Below are 26,915 nucleotides of genomic sequence, written 5' to 3' on the forward strand. Positions count from 1 at the left end.
CAACTCACTGTCCCAAATTTCAGCAAAATCGGATAATAAATGTAGCTTTTATGGGCCTAAGACCCTAAATCGGAGGATCGGTCTGTCTTTTGAAATTTCCACTTCTAGAGTCACTTTTATTCAGGTCCCGCGAACTCATACACAAGTAACAGTTTCAGCGAAGTCAGGCTTTTTATGGGATTTATATGGCAGCTTTATCTATATAGTTAGATCTGGATCATATTTGGGTTGGATGTTGGAAGACTTAAAACAACTCACTGTTTCCAATTTCAATGAAGTCGGGTTATAAATAAAGCTTATCCTAAAGATATCTTCCGATCTTAACAGTGTGTGGGTCAGATGGCGGGAATCTTAAGACAACGATTCAAATTTCTGCAAAATCGGGTAATAAACAAAGTTTTTATGGGCTGCAGACCCTAAATCGTCAGATCAATTTATATGACAGCAACATATGTATGGAATCCGACCTAAACTATCGGGTAATACATGCAGCTTTTATGAGCTTTACACCCTTAAACACCAGGTCGGTCTATTGTATATGACAGATGTCAGGGTCCTTCAAATTGTTCACTGTTTCATGTTTCAGCGAAATAGGGTAATAACTAAAGCTTTTATGTGATTCAGACCCAAAATCGGCAGACCAATCTATTTGATAGCTATATCTACAATAAATATAGTTCAATCTGAACCATATTTGGGTCGGAAGACTGGAGGCTTAGAACAACTCAATGTTCCAAATTTTCCAAATTTCAGCAAAATCGGGTAATAAAAGCAGTTTTTATGGGCTTAAGCCTAGATCGTCAGATCGGTCTATATCGCCGTTATATCCAAATATGTTCCGATTTGATCCGTTCAAGAACTAGCCCTGCGTGCAGCAAAAAGACGTATCTGTGCCAAAGTACAGCTCAATATCTCAATTTTTGAAGGCTGCAGATAAAAAATCCAGCTTTTATGGTCTTAACACTCTTACCCGGCAGATCGCTCTATATAGCAGCTATGTCCAAATATAGTCCGATCTAAGCCATATTCGGATCAGGTGTCGGGAGGCTCATAACAACTCAATGTTCCAAATTTCAGCGAAATCGGGTAATAAAGCAGTTTTTAAGGGCTTAAGACCCTTAATCGTCCGATCGGTCTATATGGCAGTTATATCCAAATATGGTCCGATTTGGCCCGTTGAAGAACTAACCCTGCGTGCAGCAAATAGACGTATCCGTGCCAAAGTTAAGCTCAATGTCTTAATTTTTTGAAGGCTGCAGAGTGATTATAACAGACGCACGGACTTCGTTAAATCGCCTTAAAATTTTACGACGAATATCTACACTTTGTAGGGTCTGAAAGGATATTTCGATGTAATGCAAATGGTATGACTAATCGAGTATACCCCCTATCCTATTGTGGAGGGTATAATGATGGCCGATTTAAGTTTGTGCTGAATGATAAGGACCTCCATTTTATTGTCCGCCACGAACTGCCACATATAAGATTTATATACCCACCACCGAAAGATGAAGGTATATTCATTTTGCCATTCCGTTTGCAACACATCGAAATATCCATTTCCGACCCTATAAAGTATATATATTCTTGATCAGCGTAAAAACCTAAGACGATCTAGACATGTCCGTCTGTCTGCCCGTCTGTCTGTTGAAATCACGCTACAGTCTTCAAAAATAGAGATATTGAGCTGAAACTTTGCACAGATTCTTTTTTTTTTCTCCGTAAGCAGGTTAAGTTCGAAGATGGGCCATATCGGACTATATCTTGATATAGCCCCCATATAGACCGATCCGCCGATTTAGGGTCTTAGGCCCATAAAAGCCACACTTATTATCTGATTTTGCTGAAATTTGGTACAGTGAGTTGTATTGGGCCCTTCGACATCCATCGTCAATTTGGCTCAGATCGGTTCAGATTTGGATATAGCTGCCATATAGAACGATCCTCCGATTTATGGTCTTAGGCCCATAAAAGCCACATTTATTATCCGATTTTGCTGAAATTTGGGACAGTGAGTTCTTTTAGCCCCTTCGACATCCGGTCCAGATCGGCCATATAGACCGATCTGTCGATTTATGATCTTAGGCCCATTAAAGCCACATCAATTATCCGATTTCGCTGAAAGTTGGAACAGTAAGTTATGTTAGAACTCTCGACATCCTTATTAAATTGTTCAGTTCAGATTTGGATATAGCTGCCATAAAGACCGATCTGCCGATTTAAGGTCTTAGGCCCATTAAAGCCACATCAATTATCCGATTTCACTGAAAGTTGAAACGGTAAGTTATGTTAGAACTCTCGACATCCTTATTAAATTTGCCACTGTTCAGCTCAGATTCGGATATAGCTGCCATATTAACCAATCTCCCGATAGAAGGTCTTGGGCCCAAAAAAAGCGCCGATAGTGTCAGTTAACTGAAAATTGGGATTATGAGTTATGTAAGGCTCCTTTAAGACCAATAAAAGGCGTATGTATTGTCCCATTTCGCTGAAATTTGGATCAATTAGTTGTGTAAGGCTCAAATTTGGTACAGCGAGTAACATTAGGACCCTCCATATCCTTGTTACATTTGGTCCAGATTGGTCCAAATTTGAATATAGATGTCATGTATGACGATGTAACGATTTAAGGTCTTGGGCCGTTAATAGGTGCATTTATTGTCTGATTTTGCCGAACTTTGAGAATAAGAGTTTAACTAGGCCCCTCGACATCCTTGTTTAATTTGGCCCAGATCGGTCTAGATTTTGATGTAGTTGCCATTAATACCGATCTCCCAATTTAAGATCTAGGGCCGATTTCGCTAAAATTTGGGACAGTGCTTTCGTCAGGCCCCATCCATCCTTGTTAAATTTGGTCCAGATCGGTATAGATTTGGATATATATACCGCTCGTGCAATTTAAGACCTTGGGCCAATTATAAGCGATCTTTTTTGGCTTCAATACCCTATAGCGGAAGATCGGTCGGTCAATAGGGCAGGAATATCTAAATATAGTCCGATCTGAACCACACTTCACAGAAATGGAATGGGGTACTACCAGAGCTCACTGTGCTAAATTTCATCGAAATCGGATGAAAAGTTACCAATTTATTGCCTCAAAACTTTAAGCCTGGAGATCGGTCTATATTGCGATTTTATGAGATCAGAAGGTCAGGTGTATATACAGTTAATACGAAATCATCAAAAATTTCTTGGAAAAACTTTTTATACCCAAGATATCTGCAAAATTATAAATACCCAGCTTTTGGGTATAAATAGGTAAATACCCAAAAGTTTATTGAATTTACTGGGTAAATACCTTTTAAGTATTTACCCACCGCCCATCTCTACCAATAATGTATATATATTCTTGATCGTCTCGACTTTCTTAGTCGATCTGGTCATGTCCGTCCGTCTGTCGAAATCACGATAACGGTCGAACGTGACGCTAGCCGCTTGTAATTTTGCACAGATACTTCTTATTGATGTAGGTCGTTGGGTATTGCTAATGTGTCATATCGGTTCAGATTCCGGATATAGCCCCCACATAAATCGATTTCTTGAGCCCCTAGGAGCCTCAAATTTCATCCGATTTGGCTGAACTTTGGAACTATGACTTTTGCTATGAATTCCAACATCCATGCAAAGTACAATTTTAGTCGGTCTATAAACTGATATAGCCCCTAGATAAACCGATCACCGGATTTGACTTCTTAAGCCCTTAGAACCTTCAATTTTCATCCGATTTGGCTTAAATTTGAAACAAAAACTTCAATTACGACTTCCAACATCCACGTTAAGTATGATCCGAATCGGTCTATAAACAGATATAGCCCCCATATAAACTGATCCCCGGATTTGATATCTTGAGCCCTTAGAAGGTTCAATTTTCATCCAATGTGGGTGAAATTTGAAACAAAGACTTGAGTTATAACTTTTAACATCCACTCCAAGCATGATCCGAATCGGTCTGTAAACAGATATAGCCCCCCAATATAAACCGACCCCCAGTTTTGACTTCTTGAGCCCCTAAATTTTCACCTGATGTGGTTGAAATTTGACCTAAAAACCTATCTTACGACTTACAACATCAGTGCCAGGTTTTATCCGAATGGGTCAATATTGCGATATAGGCCCCCGGCCCTTCAGTTACATCTAGCCACATTTTTCTCTGCGTGCATTTGAGTCTTTAGATTGCCCACTATTTAAACAAAATTGCCATCCGACATGTGACGCCAATATTGTTTAAGGTTTTTATACCCACCACCAAAGGATGGGGGTATATTAATTTTGTCATTCCGTTTGCAACACATCGAAATATCCATTTCCGACCTTATAAAGTATATATATTCTTGATCAGCGTGAAAATCTAAGACGATCTAGACATGTCCGTCCGTCTGTCCGTCTGTCTGTTGAAATCACGCTACAGTCTTCAAAAATAGAGAGATTGAGCTGAAACTTTGCACAGATTAATTTTTTGCCCATAAGCAGGTTAAGTTCGAAGATGGGCTATATCGGACTATATCTTGATATAGCCCCCATATAGACCAATCCGCCGATTTAGGGTCTTAGGCCCATAAAAGCCACATTTACTATCCGATTTTGTTGAAATTTGGGACAGTGAGTTGTGTTAGGCCCTTCGACATCCTCCGTCAATTTGGCCCAGATCGGTTCAGATTTGGATATAGCTGCCATATAGACCGATCCTCCGATTTAGGGTCTTAGGCTCATAAAAGCCACATTTATTATCCGATATTGCTGAAATTCGGGACAGTGAGTTATGTTAGGCCCTTCGACATCTTCCGTCAATTTGGCCCAGATCGGTCCAGATTTGGATATAGCTGCCATATAGACCGATCCTCCGATTTAGGGTCTTAGGCCCATAAAAGCCACATTTATTATCCGATATTGCTAAAATTCGGGACAGTGAGTTGTCTTAGGCTCTTCGACATCTTCCGTCTATATGGCCCAGATCGTTTCAGATTTAGATATAGCTGCCATATAGACCGATCCATCGATTTAGGATCTTAGGCCCATAAAAGCCACATTTATTATCCGATATTGCTGAAATTCAGGACAGTGAGTTATCTTAGGCCCTTCGACATTCTTCGTCAATTTGGCTCAGATCGGTCCACATTTGGATATAGCTGCCATATAGACCGATCCTCCGATTTAGGGTCATAGGCCCATAAACGCTACATTTATTGTCCGATTTTGCTGAAATTTGGGACAGTGAGTTGTCTTAGGCCCTTCGACATTCTTCGTCAATTTGGCTCAGATTAGTCCACATTTGGATATAGCTGCCATATAGACCGATCCTCTGATTTAGGGTCATAGGCCGATAAAAGCCACATATATTATCCGATTTTGCTGAAATTTGGGACAGTGAGTTGTGTTAGGCCCTTCGACATTCTCCGTCAATATGGCTCAGATCGGTTCAGATTTTGTTATAGCTGCCATATAGACCGATTCTCCAATTCAGGGTCTTAGGCCCATAAAAGACACATTTATTATCCGATTTTGCGAAAATTTGGGACAGTGAGTTGTATTAGGCCCTTTAACATCCTATGTCAATTTGGCTCAGATCGGTCCGGATTTGGATATAGCTGCATATAGACCGATCTCTCGGTTTTAGGTTTTGGGGCCATAAAAAGCGTATTTATTGTCCGATGTTGCCGAAATTTGGGACAAAGAGTTAAGTAAAGCCCCTCCACCTATTTCTGCAATTTGGTAAAGATCGATCAAGATTTGCATATAGCTGCCATAAAAACCGATTATGAATTTTCGACCGGATTTTGAGGAAAGGTGGTTCACATATATATCCGAGGTGGTGGGTATCCAAAGTTCGGCCCGGCCGAACTTAACTCCTTTTTACTTGTTTCCCTCTCATTCTTAGTATAAAATTGTTGCAACCAGTCAACAAAACACTCGCCCCAACTGCGTCTGCAGCTGCGTTGACGCATACGCATACGGATTCACATTTTCAAGTTGCTTCGATATATGCGTTCGTCAATTCGATGTTGAATGCAAACAAACCTTGTTCGAACACACCAAGAAAATAAAAACAACTTTACAACTTGAGATAATTTTTTTTTACCATATTCTTGGCCATGGAAGTTATATGTCGTTCACCATCCTGTGGATGGGAAGACAAAATGTGCGATGCTCTAATGTCCAAAACTAAAGTGTGAGAGTACTCACAGCAATTACGTGCCTTGGCATGGTGTGCATATACGTTTGGTGAGTGAGCCAATATCTGTTAGTGTGTTTGTGACTTTAAAAGAAAGAAGACGATTTGTATGCCAGAGTCTTATTTTTCCAGCAAAAAGTAACCAAGAGACCAAAAATGAAAAATAAACACCTTTGCAACACAAATCATTTAACGACCTTTTTTTCATGCGTATCTTTCGCTGCGATTTTCTTTGAAAAATCATTCGAAAGGGGAAGGAACCTCGGCAACTATTAACAAATGCTGTTCTATGAATGCCACGTAGCGCAGAGGTTAGCATGTCCGACAATTCTTCTGAAAGTCTGGCTTCGAACCCTTGTGAGAACAACAGCGGTGGCTTTGCCTGGTAGTGTTCATCGTCAGCAGTTGAGCGAAAGCTACCGGGCGCGTCCCAATGGAAAACTACTACTTATGTGGTGTAGCAGCAAATGCGGCCGCAAGCAGTAAACGATTTAGACGGGAGAGTCTCAGTGAGCGTTGAGGTGACACTTTTACGGTGACACTTTTACGGCTATATCAGTTTCAGATGGATGTTTGGCCCAAATCACTGTGGTTTGAAATCGGAAAATTCTCAAAATCCTTCTGTAATTGTGAAATATATAACAAGTAAAAGCGTGCTAAGGGGAACCCACCACCATGGATTGTGCTAAAAATGTATACAAAATAAATTTAGTAGAAGAGCATAATTTTATTCTACATACCAACCTTTTGTCAATTAAAGCTTCTAGGAACCGAACAAGGATAATCGAGAGACCGGTTTACATGGGAGCTATATCAGATTAGGGACTGATTTAGAGCGTATTTAATACAATTGTTGGAAGTCGTAAAACAACACCGCATGCAAAATTTTAGGCAAATCGGACAAAAAATTGCGGCTTGTAAGGCAGAAGACAAATTTGGAGATCAGTTTATATGGGAGCTATATCAGGTTATAGACTGATTGTGGCCGTACTTAGCACAGTTGTTGGAAGTCATAACTGAGCACTACATTCAAAATTTCAGCCAAATCGGACGTAAATTGCTGCGTTTAAGGGCCCAAGAAGTCAAATCGGGAGATCGATTTACACGGGACCTTTATCTAAATCTAAACCAATTTGACCCATTTGTCGTCCTCAATGACCTACATTGATGGTTAGTATCTGTGCAAAATTGCAAGCGGGTGGCTTTACGCGCTATCGTGATTTCGGCAGACGAACGGACATGGGTAGATCGACTCAGAACATCGGGACGATAAATAAGTAAAAAGGCGTTAAGTTCGGCCGGGCCGAACTTTGGATACCCACCACCTCGGGTATATATGTAAACCACCTTTCATCAAAATTCGGTGAAAATTTCATACCTTATACTCATATACCTCATACCGATCTGAACTATATACGACACGGATGTCGAAAAGCCGAACATAAGTCGCTGTGTCAAATTTCAGTGAAATCGGATTATAAATGCGCCTTTTATGGGGCCAAGACTTTAAATCGAGATATCGGTCTACATGGCAGCTATATCCAAACCTGCACCGATTTGGGCCAAGTTGCATCAACATGTCGAAAAGCCTAACACAAGGCACTGTCCCAAATTTCGGCGAAATCGGACAATAAATGCCTCTTTTATGGAACCAAAACCTTAAATCGAGAGATCGGTCTATATGGCAGCTATATGCAAATCTGGACTGATCTGGGCAAAATTTAAGAAGGACGTCGAAGAGCCTAACCAAACTCACTGCGTCAAATTTCAGCGACATCGGACAATAAATGCGTCTTTTATCGCCCCAAAACCTAAAACCTAGATATCGGTCTGTATGGCAGCTACATCCAAATCTGAACCGATCTGTGCGATATTGCAGAAGTATTTCAAGGGGCTTAACTTAACTCTCTGTTCCAAATTTCGGCGACATCGGACAATAAATGAGCATTTTATGGGCCCAAAACCATAAATCAAAAAATCGGTCTATATGGCAGCTATATATAATTCTGAACCGATCTGGACCAAATTGAAGAAATATGTCAAAGGGCCTAACACAACTCACTGTCCCAAATTTCAGCAAAATCGGATAATGAATGTGGCTTTTATGGGCCTTACACCATAAATCGGAGGATCGAAATATATGGCAACTATATCCAAATCTGAACCGATCTGGGCCAATTTAACGAAGGAAGTCGAAGGGCCTAACACAACTCACTGCCCCAAATTTCAACAACATCGGATAATAAATGTGGCTTTAATGGGCCTAAGACCCTAAATCGGAGGATCGGTCTATATGGCAGCTATATTCAAATCTGGACCGATCTGAGCTAAATTGACGAAGGATGTCAAATGGCCAAGCACAAATCTCTGCCCTAAATTTCAACAAAATCGGATAATAAATGTGGCTTTTATGGGCCTAAGACCCTAAATCGGCGGATCGGTCTATATCAAGATATAGTCCGATATAGCCCATCTTCGAACTTAACCTGCTTATGGACAAAAAAAAGAATGTGTGCAAAATTTCAGCTCAATATCTCAATTTTTAAAGACTGTAGCGTGATTTCAACAGACAGACGGACGGACATGTACAGATCGTCTTCGATTTTTACGCTGATCAAGAATATATATACTTTATAGGGTCGGAAATGGATATTTCGATGTGTTGCAAACGGAATGACAAAATGAATATACCCCCATCCTTCGGTGGTGGGTATAATAATATATTGGGTTGCACAAAAGCTAATTGCGGATTTTTTTAAAGAAAGTAAATGCATTTTTAATAAAACTTAGAATGAACTTTAATCAAATATATAATTGCCATTTTGTTCGATAACCTTTTGCCATCTTCCTGGCAAATTTAGTATTCCACGCTCATAGAACTTCTGGCCTTTATCTGCAAAAAACTGAACCAAGTGCGATTTTGCCAAGTGCCTCATCATTGCCGAAAGTTTTACCATTTAAGGAGTTCTGCAAAGATCGAAATAAATGGTAGTCTGATGGTGCAAGGTCAGGGCTATATGGTGTATGCATCAAAAGTTCCCAGCCAAGCTCACTCAGTTTTTGGTGAGTGACCAAAGATGTGTGCGGTCTAGCGTTGTCCTGGTGGAATATGACACCATTACGATTGACCAATTCTGGTCGCTTCTCCTTGATGGCTGTATTCAATTTATCCAATTGTTGACAGTAAACATCCGAATTAATCGTTTGGGTTCTTGGAAGCAGCTCAAAATATACCACACCCTTCCAATCCCACCAAACAGACAGCATAACCTTCTTTTGGTGGATATCAGCCTTTGAAGTGGTTTGAGCAGGTTCACCATGCTTGGACCATGATCGTTTTCGACTAACGTTGTTGTAAACAATCCATTTTTCATCTCCAGTTATGATTCGTTTTAAAAACGGATCGAATTCATTGCGTTTAAGGTGCATATCACAAGCGTTGATTCGGTTTGTGAAATGAATTTCTTTCAATACATGTGGTACCCAAATATCAAGCATTTTCACCAGTCCAAGACTTTTTATGTGATAATGAACGGTTGATTTTGGTATATTTAACTTCTCTCCTATCTCACTCTCAGTTACATGACGATCCAATTCGATTAATGCTTTAATTTGGTCATCATCAACTTCATTTGGCCGACCTGAAAAATCCGCAATTAATTTTAGGGCAACCCAATAGATATCCACTTTCGGGGCAAACAGTTTGGCTACTCCAATCCACGACCAAAACCAAGAGAATGAAGTTGATGTAAGCAAAATTTAGTTTGTTTATAATAACTCAACAAGTAAAAGCGTGCTAAGTTCGGCCGGGCCGAATCTTATATACCCTCCACCATAGATCGCATTTGTCGAGTTCTTTTCCCGGCATCTCTTCTTAGGCAAAAAAGGATATAAGAAAAGAGGTGCTCTGCTATTAAAACGATATGGTCCGGTTCGGACCACAATTAAATTATATGTTGGAGACCTGTGTAAAATTTCAGCCTATTCGTATAAGAATTGCGCCCATTGGGGCTCACGAAGTAAAATAAAGAGAACGATTTATATGGGATCTGTATCGGGCTATAGACCGATTCAGACCATAATAAACACGTTTTTTGATGGTCATGAGAGGATCCGTCGTACAAAGTTTCAGGCATATCGGATAATAATAGCAACCTCTAGGGGTCAAGAAGTCAAGATCCCAGATCGGTTTATATGGCAGCTATATCAGGTTATGAACCGATTTGAACCTTATTTGACACAGTTGAAAGTAAAAATAAAATACGTCATGCAAAATTTCAGCCAAATCGGATAGGAATTGCGCCCTCTAGAAGCTCAAGAAGTCAAGACCCAAGATCGGTTTATATAACAGCTATATCAGGTTATAGACCGATTTGAACTATACTTGGCACAGTTGTTGGATATCATAGCAAAACACGTCGTGCAAAATTTCATTCCAATCGGATAAGAATTGCGCACTCTAGAGGCTCAAGAAGTCAAGACCCAAGATCGGTTTATATGGCAGCTATATCTGGTTATGGACCGATTTAAACCATACTTGGCACAGTTGTTGGATATAATAACAAAACACGTCGTGCAAAATTTTATTCTGGTCGGATAAGAATTGCGCCTTCTAGAGGCTCAAGAAATCAAGACCCAAGATCGGTTTATATGGCAGCTATATCAGGTTATGGACCGATTTGAACTATACTTGGCACAGTTGTTGGATTTCATAGCAAAACACGTCGTGCTAAATTTCATTCCAATCGGATAAGAATTGCGCACTCTAGAGGCTCAAGAAGTCAAGACGCAAGATCGGTTTATATGGCAGCTATATCGAAACATGGACCGATATGGCCCATTTACAATACCAACCGACCTACACTAATAAGAAGTATTTGTGCAAAATTTCAAGCGGCTAGCTTTACTCCTTCGGAAGTTAGCGTGCTTTCGACAGACAGACGGACGGACGGACGGACAGACGGACGGACGGACAGACGGACGGACGGACAGACGGACGGACATGGCTAGATCGACATAAAATGTCGCGACGATCAAGAATATATATACTTTATGGGGTCTCAGGCGAATATTTCGAGTAGTTGCAAACAGAATGACGAAATTAGTATACCCCCCATCTTATGGTGGAGGGTATAAAAACAGAAATTGGGTATCCTAATTTAGGGTGGGATGTCTAGGAGGCCGCACCACCTCCAAAATCCGCCAAATAGAAATAAAAACCAATAATGACAATACAGTTTTTAGATCATGAATCTGATATATTGACGCCCCCCTCACCACCAAAAATACCCACATACCGGACATATTTACCGACCATAGCAATATAATGCTCAAAAGGAAGGTATTTGGGAGTAAAACACCAATATAATATCCACATTGGAGCGAAATATCTGAAAGGCCGTACCAGCACCCCCAAACAGGACTTATTTCCTGACGTGACTGTTTAGGTCTCAGATAAAATAAGAGAGAGAAAGAAAGCACAGCGAAGCGGGCCCTGTCCAGCTGGTTTATGTTTAAAAATGAAAACAGGATAACAATGTCAAGAATTTCTTGAAAGAAATTCAACACAATTTTTTTGAGAGAAAATAAAAATTTCCAAAAGTTTTAAATTTGTAATATTTTGTCAACAAATTTAAGTCTTAAGAGAAAATTTTGTTTGTCTTTCGAGAAAATTTTGTTAAAAGTTTATCTATCGAGAAATTCTCATGAAGTATATATATTCTTGATCGTCTCGAAGTTCTGAGTCGATCTAGCCATGTCCGCCCGTCCCCTGTCTAAATCACGATAACGGTCAAACGTGCAAAGCTAGCTGCTTGGGTGAAATTGAGCACATAATATGTTGTTATGACTTTCAACAACTGTGCCAAGTACGGAAACAATCCGTCTTTAACCTGATATAGTTCCCTTATATACCGATCTCTCGATTTGACTTTTTGAACCCTTTCAAGCCGCAATTTTTTTCCATTTTGGCTGAATTTTTGCACATAGTGTTCTGTTACCACTCTAAACCAAATTACGAAACGAGTATCATAGTGGTTGGTGTGTGTTGCAAAATCCTTTGTAATTTGAACGAATATTTCATTGTATATCTGGAAAATTTTTTCATAACAAAAATCCTAATTTGATTTTTAGAAAAAATTTCTTTTAAGTTTAGTCCTTAGAAAAATAACTAAAAGGGTCCCAAATGTTGTCACTAGAGAATATTGTATTGAAATTTTCCCTTTACAGGATATTAATTGAAACAAGTAAAACGGCGTTAAGTTCGGCCGGGCCGAACTTTGGATACCCACCACCTCGGGTATATATGTAAACCACCTTTCATCAAAATTCGGTGAAAATTGCACATCTTATGTCACATAGCAGTTATATCGAAATATGATCCAATTTGAACAAAATGCTGTTAAGTACAAGTCATTGTTTAATTGTGTATAACAAAATATTGGTCTTTTTAGTAGTTATATCTAAAAATAAACCGATCTGAACTATATACGACACGGATGTCGAAAAGCATAACACAAGTCAGTGTGTCAAATTTCAGTGCAATCGGATTAAAAATGCGCCTTTTATGGGGCCAAGAATTTGAATCGAGAGATCGGTCTATATGGCAGCTATATGCAAATCTTGATCGATCTAGACTAAATTGCAGAAATATGTGGAGGGGCTTAACTTTACTCTTTGTCCCAAATTGCGGCAACATCGGACAATAAAAGCGCCTTTTATGACCCAAAACCTGAAACCGAGAGATCGGTCTATATGGCAGCTATATCCAAATCTGGACCGATCTAAGCCAAATTGAGGGAGAATGTTGAAGGTCCTAACACAACTCACCGCCCCAAATTTCCGCAAAATCGGATAATAAAAGTGGCTTTTATGGGCCTAAAACCCTAAATTGGAGGATCGGTCTATATGACCGCTATATCCAAAAATGAACCGATCTGGGCCAAATTGACGGAGGATATCGAAGGGCCTAACACAACTCACTGTCCCAAATTTCAGCAAAGTCGGATAATAAAACAAAACAAAACAAAACAAAACAAAACAAAACAAAACAAAACAAAACAAAACAAAACAAAACAAAACAAAACAAAACAAAACAAAACAAAACAAAACAAAACAAAACAAAACAAAACAAAACAAAACAAAACAAAACAAAACAAAACAAAACAAAACAAAACAAAACAAAACAAAACAAAACAAAACAAAACAAAACAAAACAAAACAAAACAAAACAAAACAAAACAAAACAAAACAAAACAAAACAAAACAAAACAAAACAAAACAAAACAAAACAAAACAAAACAAAACAAAACAAAACAAAACAAAACAAAACAAAACAAAACAAAACAAAACAAAACAAAACAAAACAAAACAAAACAAAACAAAACAAAACAAAACAAAACAAAACAAAACAAAACAAAACAAAACAAAACAAAACAAAACAAAACAAAACAAAACAAAACAAAACAAAACAAAACAAAACAAAACAAAACAAAACAAAACAAAACAAAACAAAACAAAACAAAACAAAACAAAACAAAACAAAACAAAACAAAACAAAACAAAACAAAACAAAACAAAACAAAACAAAACAAAACAAAACAAAACAAAACAAAACAAAACAAAACAAAACAAAACAAAACAAAACAAAACAAAACAAAACAAAACAAAACAAAACAAAACAAAACAAAACAAAACAAAACAAAACAAAACAAAACAAAACAAAACAAAACAAAACAAAACAAAACAAAACAAAACAAAACAAAACAAAACAAAACAAAACAAAACAAAACAAAACAAAACAAAACAAAACAAAACAAAACAAAACAAAACAAAACAAAACAAAACAAAACAAAACAAAACAAAACAAAACAAAACAAAACAAAACAAAACAAAACAAAACAAAACAAAACAAAACAAAACAAAACAAAACAAAACAAAACAAAACAAAACAAAACAAAACAAAACAAAACAAAACAAAACAAGACAAAACAAAACAAAACAAAACAAAACAAAACAAAACAAAACAAAACAAAACAAAACATTTTGGCTGTAATTTAGCACAGTGGGTTATTTTATGCCTCCCGACATCTGAAGTAAATATGGTTCAGATGGGACTATATTTAGATATAGCTACCGTATAGACCGATCTCCCGATAAAGGGTCTGAAGACCATAAAATTTTTATTTATTATCCGATTTCGCTGAGATTTGGGGGGGTGAGCACTTACAAGCCTCCCAATATCTGACCCAATTATGGTACAGATCGGATCATATTTAGACACAGCTGTCATATAGACTAATCTGCCGATAAAGGGTCTGAAGCCCATAAAAGAGTTATTTTTTTGGCTCTTGATACCCGACCTAAATAAGATTCAGATCGGACTATATTTATATATAGCTACCATATAGACCGATCTGCCGATAAGGATTCTGAAGCCAATAAAAGCTTTATTTATTACCCGATTTCCCTGAAATTTGAAACAGTGAGTGTTTCTAAGCCGCATGATATCCGACATTAATAAAGTTCAAATCGGTTTATAATTGGATACATCTGCCAAAGAGACCAATATTTTGTTCTACAAAATGTAATAGTGACATATATATTAAACCACTCAATGGCCTTTGCTGAATTTGGATGCTTAAGTTATCAAATTTTGACCGGATTGTGACGAAGTGGGATTTACATATAAATATCCGAGGTGGTGGGTATCCAAAGTTCGGCCCGGCCAAACTTAATGCCTTTTTATTTGTTGTGACTGCTTTAAACGAAAAGTTATTAAAAGTTTTGTTAGTCTGAAAAAATTTTTCCTATTTATAATTAGTAAAATCTAATTTAACCTCTTTGAATTATATCAACAATGAAATGGAAAATTTTAAGGGCTCGGAGACACAATTCTAAAACCCCGAATGATCACCCTGATTAATTTTCATTTTAAAATAACTATTTCAAATAAAGCATTCCGTTTCTTTTTCGAATACCATAATTTACGATACAGTGTTTAAGGCAATTGATACGGAGCTTGTAGTGATAAAGGAACAAAAATTGTAAAAGAAATTTGATGACTTTGAAGGAAAATTGTAATAGATATTTGAAGGCTTTGAAGGATTAGGATCGGCCTACAAATAGTGCTTTAGCAACCAGTACAAAATTTATCTCTGAGTTTCTGACCAAATGCCGCTGCCGATGGGTCAGTTCCTGCACCCAGTTGCGACCACAATTTTCAATAAAAAATTTTAGGCAGCTTTAACCAATTTCACATTAGCAGAACAATTGTGGCAATACCAAAAAAAAGAAAAAAAATCCTGGCTACGTCCCTGATGGCAGCTATATATTATTATAGTCCGATCTGAACCATATTTGAGTCAGTTATTGGGAAGCCTTAAACTATTCAATGTTTCAAATTTCAGCGAAATCGGATAAAAAATAAAGAATTTATGGGCATTAGACCCTTTATTGGCAGATCGGTCTATATAACACCTATATCCAAATATAGTCCGATTTAGGCCGCTCAAGAACTTAACGAGCGTGCATCAAAAAGATGTATCTGTGCCTGAGCTGTAGAGTGATTACAATAGACAGACGGACAGACACACGGACATCGTTAAATCGTCTTAGAATTTTACGACGATCCGAAATATATATACTTTGTAGGGTCGGAAATTGATATTTCGATGGGTTGCAAACGAAATGACTAAATGAAAATACCCCCTTATCCTACGGTGGTGGCTATAAAAATACCAGTCATAGAAAAACACCACCTCCAAAATTTCAAACATATCGAGTAATAATTCCGCCCTCCAGAGGCTCAAAACGCCAAACTGAGAGATCGGTTTATATGGGAGCTATATCAGGTTATATACTGATTTGGACCAGGTTATATACTGATGAGGCCACCATAGCGCAGAGGTTAGCATATATGCCTATGACGCTGAACCAGGCGGGTTCGAATCCTCGCGAGACAAACAGAAAAAACTTTCAGCGGTGGTTTTTCCCTCCTAATGCTGGCAACATTTGTGAGGGTCTATCCCATGTAAAACGTCTCTCCAAAGAGGTGTCGCACTGCGGCATGCCGTTCGGACTCGGCTTTAAACAGGAGGCCCCTTATAATTGAGCTTAAACTTGAATCGGACTACACTCATTGACATGTGAGCAGTTTGCCCCTGTTCTTTGGTGGAATGTTCATGGGTAAAATTCGCATTTTTATACTGATTTAGACTTGGAAAAGTTGTTGGAAGCTATACCTAAACGACATATGCAAAATTTCAACCATATTGTATAAGAATTGCGCCCCCTAGAAGCCCAAGAAGTCTATTCGGGAGATCGGTTTATCTATATCGGATCGGCGGCTATATCAAGATATGGACTGATTTAGACCATACTTGACACAAGTGTTGGAAGTCGAAATAAAATACTTCATGCTAAATTTCGGAAAAATCGGTTAAAAATTGCGCCCTCTAGAGGCTCAAGAAGTCTATTTGGCAAACCGGTTTATATGGCGGCTATATCAGGTTATGGACTGATTTAGACTATACTTGGCACAGTGGTTGATAGTCAACCACTTCAACAACACTTCATGCAAATTTTTAGCTAAAGTGGTTGAGAATTGCGCCCTCTAGAAGTTCTTGAAATCAAGACTCAAGGTCGGTTCATACGGCAGCTATATCAAAACATGAACCGATTTGCCCCATTTATAATGCCAACCGACCTACACTAGTAAGAAGTATTTGTGCAAATTTTGAAGCGCCTAGCTGTACTTCTTCGTGCTTTCGACAGATGGACGGACAGAAGGATGAATATGGCTAGATCGACTTAAAATGTCATGACGATCAAGAATATATATACTCTATGGGGTTTTAGACGCATATTTCGAGGTGTTGCAAACGGAATGACAAAATTAGTACATCCCCATCCTATGGTTGGGGGTTTTAGCAGAATCCTTGGTGGTGGGTTCGCAAGATTTAGCCCGGCCAAACAACTTTTACTTTTTCTTTCTGCAGGAGAGGCTTCAACCAGCAACTTAAAGCTTGAAGGCGGTTTATATGGCAGCTATATCAAAACATGGACCGATATGGCCCATTTACAATACCAACCGACCTACACTAATAAGAAGTATTTGTGCAAAATTTCAAGAGGCTAGCTTTACTCCTTCGGAAGTTAGCGTGCTTTCGACAGACAGACGGACGGACAGACGGACGGACATGGCTAGATCGACATAAAATTTCACGACGATCAAGAATATATATACTTTATGGGGTCTCAGACGAATATTTCGAGTAGTTACAATCAGAATGACGAAATTAGTATACCCCCCATCTTATGGTGGAGGAATCGGATAATAAATGTGGCTTTTATGGGCCTAAGATTCCAAATCGGGGGATCGGTCTATATGGCAGCTATATCCAAATCGGAACCGATTTGAGCCAAGTTGACGACTGATGTCGAAGGGCCTAACACAACTCACTGTCCCAAATTTCAGCAAAATCGGATAATAAAAGTGGCTTTTATGGGCCTTAGACCCTAAATCGGAGGATCGGTCTATATGGCAGCTATATCCAAATCTGAATCGATCTGGGCCAAATTGATGAATGATGTCGAAGGGCCTAAAACAAAGCACTGTCCTAAATTTTAGTAAAATCGGATAATAAATGTGGCTTTTATGGGCCTAAGACCCTAAATCGGCGGATCGGTCTATATGGAGGCTATATCAAGACATAGTCCGATATAGCCCATCTTCGAACTTAATCTGCTTATGGACAAGAAAAGAATCTGTGCAAAGTTTCAGCTCAATATCTCTATTTTTAAAGACTGTAGCGTGATTTCAACAGACGGACGGACATGTCTAGATCGTCTTAGATTTTTACGCTGATCAAGAATATATATTCTTTATAGGGTCGGAAATGGATATTTCGATGTGTTGCAAACGGAATGACAAAATGAATATACCCCCATCCTTCGGTGGTGGATATAAAAAGTCCAAAATATATCCCAGGAAACCAAGTTACGGTACGACTACATTCTGCGAAAAAATATTTTCTGTGCAAACAGAAAGTTCTTCTTTTTCTTGGCCATCCTTCCCTCATTATTCACAATGTTTGCTTGTCTGTGCGTGTTTTAGTTTGTTTTGTTCGGTTGGAAAATGTAACTTTTCTAACCAAACTAAAACTAAATTGAAGTGACATTTGACGTGACAGTAATCAACAACGTGTCAAAATTAAATAACTGTCAGTTTAAATATGGCCACAGGAATTAGCCTCATGCATAGTGATAGTCTGCTGCCGTTTTGTTGGAAAAATGAAGATGGTGGAGCTAAAGCTGTAGCTAGAGCTGATGGTGAGGATGGCTAGCTGACGGAATGGATGAATAGGTGGCTGCTCTATGTGTGCCATATTGCCGGCCGGCAGTCTGTATGCCTAGACTAAAGAAAAAACAGTTCTTGTCGTCATCAGCAGCACCACCATCAGCACCAACATCTAGCAGTTCAGCCTTCATCATCTTGATTGTCTGGACTTTCATGGACAGCATTGTCGTTATCAACATGGTCATCATCATCGTCATATAAAAAGCCATCAAATGGCTGGCTGAGTGTCTGGACATTCAACGCTTTGCTTTTTGGCCACTCATTCACTTACTCTCCCCGGACGCGCTATATTGGGAATGTTATAATTTATTTAACCCAAGCGACCGTGCAAAATTATTAAGACTATTGACCACAAATGATTAGAAGCTTTTGGTAAAACCAAACCCGCAACTATGCAACAACAGCCATGCAACCATCATAAGCGAATATCACTAAATGTGATGGAGAGTGGCCAGCCGGCAGATGCTGCGACTGCTGCTTCATCTATGGCTGGCAGAAAAGAAAGTGTGGGAAAAATTTGTTAGTAAAATTTCTGCACCCAAGTCTGCATGAAAAGAAAACCAGAAGAAGGCCTTCAGCATATGCTCGTATATGGATGCAAAGCAATTTAATCTCATCAAATGCATTTCAATTCATTGGCATTGCAATTTTTGGCTTAAGCTGTGTCATATTACCATTTGATTACCTCCTATTCAAGACAAGCTAACCTCCAAGTTCAACCGCCTAACCAGGATTGTGAGCTGTTTTGATTCTAATTTTTAATACCCTCCACCATAGGATGGGGGTATACTTATTTCCTCATTCTGTATGTAACTCCTCGAAATATTCCTAAGACCCCATAAAGTATATACATTCTAGATCGTCATTATATTTTAATGTCCGTCTGTCCGTCCGTCCGTTCGTCTGTCTGTCGAAAGCACGCCAACGTTCGAAGGAGTAAAGCTAGCCGCTTGAAATTTTGCTCAAATACTTCTTATAAGTGTAGGTTGGTTGGGATTGTTAATGGGCCATATTGGTCCATGTTTTGATATAGCTGCCGTATAAACCGATCTGGGATCTTGACTTCTTGAGCCCCTAGAGGAAGCAATTCTTATCCGATTTGGCTGAAATTTTCCATGAGATGTTTTGTTATTGTTTCTAACTACTGTGCCAATTATAGTTGAAATCGGTTCATAACCTGACATAGCTGTCATATAAACCGATCTGGGGTATTGACTTCTTGGGCCTCTAGAAGGCGCAATTCCTATCCGATTTGGCTGAAATTTTGCATGCGGTGTTTCGTTATGACGTCCAACTGCTGTGCCAAGTACGGTGTAAATCGGTTCATAGCTTGATATAGCTGCCATATAAACCGATCTGGGATCTTGACTTCTTGAGCCCCTAGGCGAAGCAATTCTTATCCGATTTGGCTCAAATTTTGCATGCGGTGTTTCGTTATGACGTCTAACTACTGTGCCAAGTACGGTGTAAATCGGTTCATAGCTTGATGTAGCTGCCATATAAACCGATCTTGGATCTTGACTTCTTGACCCATTAGAGGGCGCAATTCCTATCCGATTCGGCTGAAATTTTGCATGAGGTGTTTTGTTATGACTTTCAACAAATATGGCTCAAATGGGTCGATAACCTGACATATAAACCGATCTGGAATCTAGTCCTCTTGAGCCTCAAGAGGGCGTAATTATTATCTGATATGGCTGAAATTTTGTACAACGGCTTCTCCCATGGCCTTTAATATACGTGTTAAATATGGTCTGAAACGGTCCTCAGCCTGATACAGCTCCCTTATAAACCGATCTCCCAATTTTAATTTTTGAGTCCCTAAAAGGCCCAATAAACATAAACTTCTACTATGGTCTCCAACACTCAATCCAATTAGCATAGTTATTCTTTTCTTTTATCCTTTTTTGCCTAAGAAGAAATGCCGGAAAAAGAATTCGACAATTGCGACCCATGGTGGAAGGTACATAAGATTCGGCCCGGCCGAACTTAGCACGCTTTTACTTGTTTTAGACATTTTTTGCTCTGGCAAATCGAGAGCAAAACAAATCAGCATGCGTAAGCACATTTATGGCCAATGATTAGTCAATGTCATCATACATTGCATTCACATCGAGTTACATCTAGCACTATTTCATGAATGTGCTTTGAATGTATATTGGGATGCATCGAGTGAAACTCTGGGGGTTACTAGCAACTGCGTTTCGAATTGCACTAACTTTAAAGGAATCCTTTAAGGAATTAATTTTTTCAATAGTAATATAGTAGGAAAGAGGTATCCTAATGAAAAATGGATTAGCGTAATTCAAACAAATAAAGCTAGTTAAAAACAAGTAAAAGGCGTTAAGTTCGGCCGGGCCGAACTTTGGATACCCACCACCTCGGGTATATATGTAAACCAACTTTCATCAAAATTCGGCGAAAATTTCATACCTTATACTCATATACCTCATACCGATCTGAACTATATACGACACGGATGTCGAAAAGCCGAACATAAGTCACTGTGTCAAATTTCAGTGAAATCGGATTATAAATGCGCCTTTTATGGGGCCAAGAATTTAAATCGAGATATCGGTCTACATGGCAGCTATATCCAAATCTGGACCGATTTGGGCCAAGTTGCATAAACATGTCGAAGAGCCTAACACAAAGCACTGTCCCAAATTTCGGCGAAATCGGACAATAAATGCCTCTTTTATGGGCCCTAAACCTTAAATCAAGAGATCGGTCTATATGGCAGCTATATGCAAATCTGGACCGATCTGGGCAAAATTAAAGAAGGACGTCGAAGAGCCCAACCAATCTCACTGTGTCAAATTTCAGCGACATCGGACAATAAAAGCGTCTTTTATCGCCCCAACACTTAAAACCTAGATATCGGTCTATATGGCAGCTATATCCAAATCTGGACCGATCTGTGCGATATTGTAGAAGTATGTCAGGGGGCTTAACTTAACTCACTGTTCCAAATTTCGGCGACATCGGACAATAAATGAGCATTTTATGGGCCCAAAACCATAAATCAAGAAATCGGTCTATATGGCAGCTATATCCAAATCTGAACCGATCTGGGCCAAATTGAAGAAATATGTCAAAGGGCCTAACACAACTCACTGTCCCAAATTTCAGCAAAATCGGATAATGAATGTGGCCATAAATCGGAGGATCGATCTATATAGCAGATATATCCAAATCTAAACCGATCTGATCCAAATTAATGAAGGATGTCGATGGCCCCTACATAATTCACTGTCCCGAATTTCATCAAAATCGGATAATAAATGTGGCTTTTGTGAGCCTAAGACCCTTAACCGGAGGATCGGTGTATATGGCAGCTATATCCAAATCTGAACCGATCTGGGCCAAATTGACAAAGGGTGTCGAAGGGCCTAACACAACTCACTGTCCCAAATTTCAGCGAAATCGGATAATAAATGTGGCTTTTATGGGCCTTAGACCCTAAATCACAGGATCGGTCTATATGGCAGCTATATCCAAATCTGGACCGATCTGAGCCAAATTGACGAAGGATGTCAAATGGCCTAACACAACTCACTGCCCCAAATTTCAACAAAATCGGATAATAAGTGTGGCTTTTATGGCCCTAAGATCCTAAATCGGCGGATCGGTCTATATGGGGGCTATATCAAGATATAGTCCGATATAGCCCATCTTCGAACTTAACCTGCTTAAGGACAAAAAAAGAATCTGTGCAAAATTTCAGCTCAATATCTCTATTTTTAAAGATTGTAGCGTGATTTCAACAGACAAACGGACAGACTGACGGACGGACATGTCTAGATCGTCTTAGATTTTTACGCTGATCAAGAATATATATACTTTATAGGGTCGGAAATGGATATTTCGATGTGTTGCAAACGGAATGACAAAATGAATATACCCCCATCCTTCGGTGGTGGGTATAAAACGACTTTTATATTCAATTATGGAGCCAAGTGTTTTGGGGTACGCCCTAAAGCACCCCCTAATCTGAACTTCATTTCGGTTGGAAATAAAAAACGAATTTGATATCTATTTTCAGTGCAAAGTACCGTTGGCCGTCCCAGCTCTAAAACACCCTCCAAATGGTTCATATTTACCGACCATTGCAATATGGGGTTCAAATTAAAAGGATTTGGAAGTGCAGCACAAATTTGATTTCGATATTTGAGTCGAAATATTTGAGGTGCCATCCCTCCCCTAATGAGAACATAAGGAAGAACATTACCAACAAGAATCGAGAAGGGGCAAATTCTCCCACATCAATGACTGTTTTCCAATTGAAGTTTAAACTCAATGATAAGGGAATTTTTATACCCTCCACCATAAGATGGGGGGTATACTAATTTCGTCATTCTGATTGTAACTACTCGAAATATTCGTCTGAGACCACATAAAGTATATATATTCTTGATCGTCGTGAAATTTTATGTCGATCTAGCCATGTCCGTCCGTCTGTCCGTCCGTCCGTCCGTCTGTCTGTCGAAAGCACGCTAACTTCCGAAGGAGTAAAGCTAGCCGCTTGAAATTTTGCACAAATACTTCTTATTAGTGTAGGTCGGTTGGTATTGTAAATGGGCCATATCGGTCCATGTTTTGATATAGCTGCCATATAAACCGATCTTGGGTCTTGACTTCTTGAGCCTCTAGAGTGCGCATTTCTTATCCGATTTGGATGAAATTTTGCACGACGTATGTTGTTATGATATCCAACTACTGTGCCAAGTATGGTTCAAATAGGTTCATAACCTGATATAGCTGCCATATAAACCGATCTTGGGTCTTGACTTCTTGAGCCTCTAGAAGGCGCAATTCTTATCCGATTTGAATGAAATTTTGCACGACGTGTTTTTTAATGACATCCAACTACAGTGCCAAGTATGGTTCAAATCGGTTCATAACTTGATAAAGCTGTCATATAAACCGATCTTGGGTCTTGACTTCTTGAGCCTCTAGAAGGCGCAATTCTTATCCGATTTGAATGAATTTTTGCACGACGTGTTTCGTTATTATAGCCAACAACTGTGCCAAGTATGGTTGAAATCGGTCCATAACCTGATATAGCTGTCATATAAACCGATCTGGGGTCTTGACTTCTTGAGCCTCTAGAGTGCGCAATTCTTATCCGATTGAGATGAAATTTTTCACGACGTGTTTTGTTACGATATCCAACAACTGTGTCAAGTATGGTTCAAATCGGTTCATAACCTGATATAGCTACCATATAAACCGATCTTGGGTCTTGACTTCTTGAGCCTCTAGAGTGCGCAATTCTTATCCGATTGGAATGGATTTTCGCACGACGTGTTTTGTTATGATACCCAACATCTGTGCCAAGTATGGTTTAAATCGGTCCATAACCTGATATAGCTGCCATATAAACCGATCTTGGGTCTTGACTTCTTGAGCCTTTAGAGTGCGCAATTCTTATCCGAATCGAATGCATTTTTGCACGAAGTGTTTTGTTATGATATCCAACAACTGTGCCAAGTGTGGGTTAAATCGGTCCATAAACTGATATAGCTGTCATATAAACAGATCTGGGGATTTGACTTCTTGAGCTTCTAGAGGGCGCAATTCCTATCCGGTTTGGCTGAAATTTGGCATGACGTATTTTATTATTACTTTCAACAACTGTGTCAAATAAGGTTCACAGCGGTTCATAACCTGATATAGCTGCCATATAAACCGATCTGGGATCTTGACTTCTTGACCCCTAGAGGTCGCAATTATTATCCGATATGCCTGAAATTTTGTACGATGGATCCTTTTATGACCATCAACAAACGTGTTTATTATGGCCTGAATCGGTCTATAGCCCGATACAGATTCCATATAAATCGTTCTCTCTATTTTACTTCGTGAGCCCAAATGGGCGCAATTTTATACGAATTGGCTGAAATTTTACACAGGTCTCCAACATATAATTTAATTGTGGTCCGAACCGGACCATATCTTGATATCGTTTTAATAGCAGAGCAACTCTTTTCTTATATCCTTTTTTGCCTAAGAAGAGTTGCCGGGAAAAGAATTCGACAAATGCGATCCATGGTGGAGGGTATATAAGATTCGGCCCGGCCGAACTTAGCACGCTTTTACTTGTTTTTTTATAGCCGAGTCCGAACGGCGTCCCGCAGTGCGACACCTCTTTGGGGAAAATTTTTTAAATGACCATGCATGGCATTGTACCTCGCAAATGGCGCCAACATTAGGATGGTATAAACATCGTTTTGTCCGATGTTCTCGTTTGCATGCCATGTTCTGTTAGACTTCTAATACCTGCGCCTAATACGGTCTAAATCAGTCTTTAACCTGATATAGCTGCCATATTAACCGATCTCCCGATTTGAGTTCTTGAGGCCTAACAAGACGCAATTTTTATCCGATTTGGCTAAATTTTTGCAAATAGTGTTCTGTTACGACTTCTAAAAACTTTCTGAAATACGGTTCAAGTCAATCTATGACCTGATATAGCTCCCATGTAAACTGGTCTCTCGATCGTCCCTGTTCGGTTGCTAGAAGCTTTAATATTTGCAGGTATGACAGAAGTTTGGTATGTTTAATAAAATTATGCCCTACAACTAAATTTATTTTGTATAAATTTTAAGCAGAATCCATGGTGTTGGGTTCCCAAGATTCGGCCCGGCCGAACTTAGCACTTAGCCAATATTTGAAACCACACTTTCAGCGTAATAGGTTGACATAATAAGGTTATCATGTCCGACTATGACGCTACGATGGCCTCCTCTTTCGAATCACTGGCACAATACAAACTCAAGTTTTTTGCCGTCATAAAAAAAATTTAAAAAAAAAAAATCGTTTTGCGGATAACAACGGCCTTATCCCAAATTAGGTTATAAATGTGGTCCACACATTATTGATTTCCTTTGCCGACCAAAACCATGTTCATTCATAAGTCAAATTCTTTTGATATCAAAATAAAATCCAACCCACTGACACCTACTGACAGATGACATTTGCACGGATGTTTTGTTCCAACATATTTTCCCATTGACCATAACCATATCCATGGTATGACATCAAATAATTGTCATAATAGCAGCGGCGCTCACATTTCCATTCGTACAGCATCCATGTAATTGACATCTTTTAACCCAAAACGATAACAATGAGACATTTCAATCTACATAACTTGGTTGCTGGCTGGCCATGGACAGGGAACACCAAAGTCAGTGCAGTTTCTTGCTGCATGTTTTGTTTTTTTTTTTGTTTCTTTGCCAAGCATACCAATGGGCCATCAGCATCATCGTAGTCATATCAGTCATCTATCTATCAGTCTATCGATCTATTCAACAAATCCATCTTTGTAATTTCCCAATTCATTTGTTACACATTTTTCAAGCCTTTTTTGAGCCTATGGCTAAAATTGTTTTGGTCTTACAATATCATCAGTGTCGTCATGGCATCATGCAGCCCCACAGACAGACGTAGAGGCAGACTTGATAGGAGAGAGAAAAACAAAAAACAACCGATCAAAGCGACTCAGATGAAACGAGATATGACCAATAAATCACTTTAACCAAATAGTTAATGTTGGTCAATAGCAATTGTCCACCAGCTAGGTATGAAGCAGCCAAAGTAAATCATACTCTTGGTGGACATATCTGTGGCGAAGTCGGTGATTTTCTTGTGTAGATGGGGGGGCTTAAACAGATTTTTTTTTTTTTGTGAATTGAAGCGTTGGTTTTTAAACTGCTTGGCCTATGATTGGTTTTGAGAAGATCACCTCCCATACTAATTTGGTCATTAATTGCATTTGTGGTTGAGTACTCACGACTAAATTCTTCACATACCCAAAAGGCATACCAAAAGCTCATAAATAATGGTAGCAAATGCTGGTCCCAAAACAGCGGCATCCATACACCAGCCTCAGTAATAACAAGTACCTCGAATCGCTTAGCATCGAACAAAACGATATTTAATAAATGTGCCAAAACAAGACAAAGATGGCCAAAAACGCACTGACTGAAGATTGACGGTATATGCCTTTATGCCTAAATACCAACTTTAACTCCTATTATGCCTAAATACCAACTTTGTTATATTTTCTAAACAAAGCATATGTTTCACATTCTGTTCTTTCTTTCTATCTTCAATTCCACCCTGAAGCTTTCCCACCAAGGCATGTTTTTTTATACCCACCACCGAAGGATGGGAGTATACTCATTTTGTCATTCCGTTTGCAACACATCGAAATATCCATTTCCGACTCTATAAAGTATATAAAGGGTGATTTTTTTGAGGTTAGGATTTTCATGCATTAGTATTTGACAGATCACGTGGGATTTCAGACATGGTGTCAAAGAGAAAGATGCTCAGTATGCTTTGACATTTCATCATGAATAGACTTACTAACGAGCAACG

This window comes from Stomoxys calcitrans, chromosome 1 (assembly GCF_963082655.1).
Source record: "Stomoxys calcitrans chromosome 1, idStoCalc2.1, whole genome shotgun sequence".
Taxonomy (NCBI): domain Eukaryota; kingdom Metazoa; phylum Arthropoda; class Insecta; order Diptera; family Muscidae; genus Stomoxys; species Stomoxys calcitrans.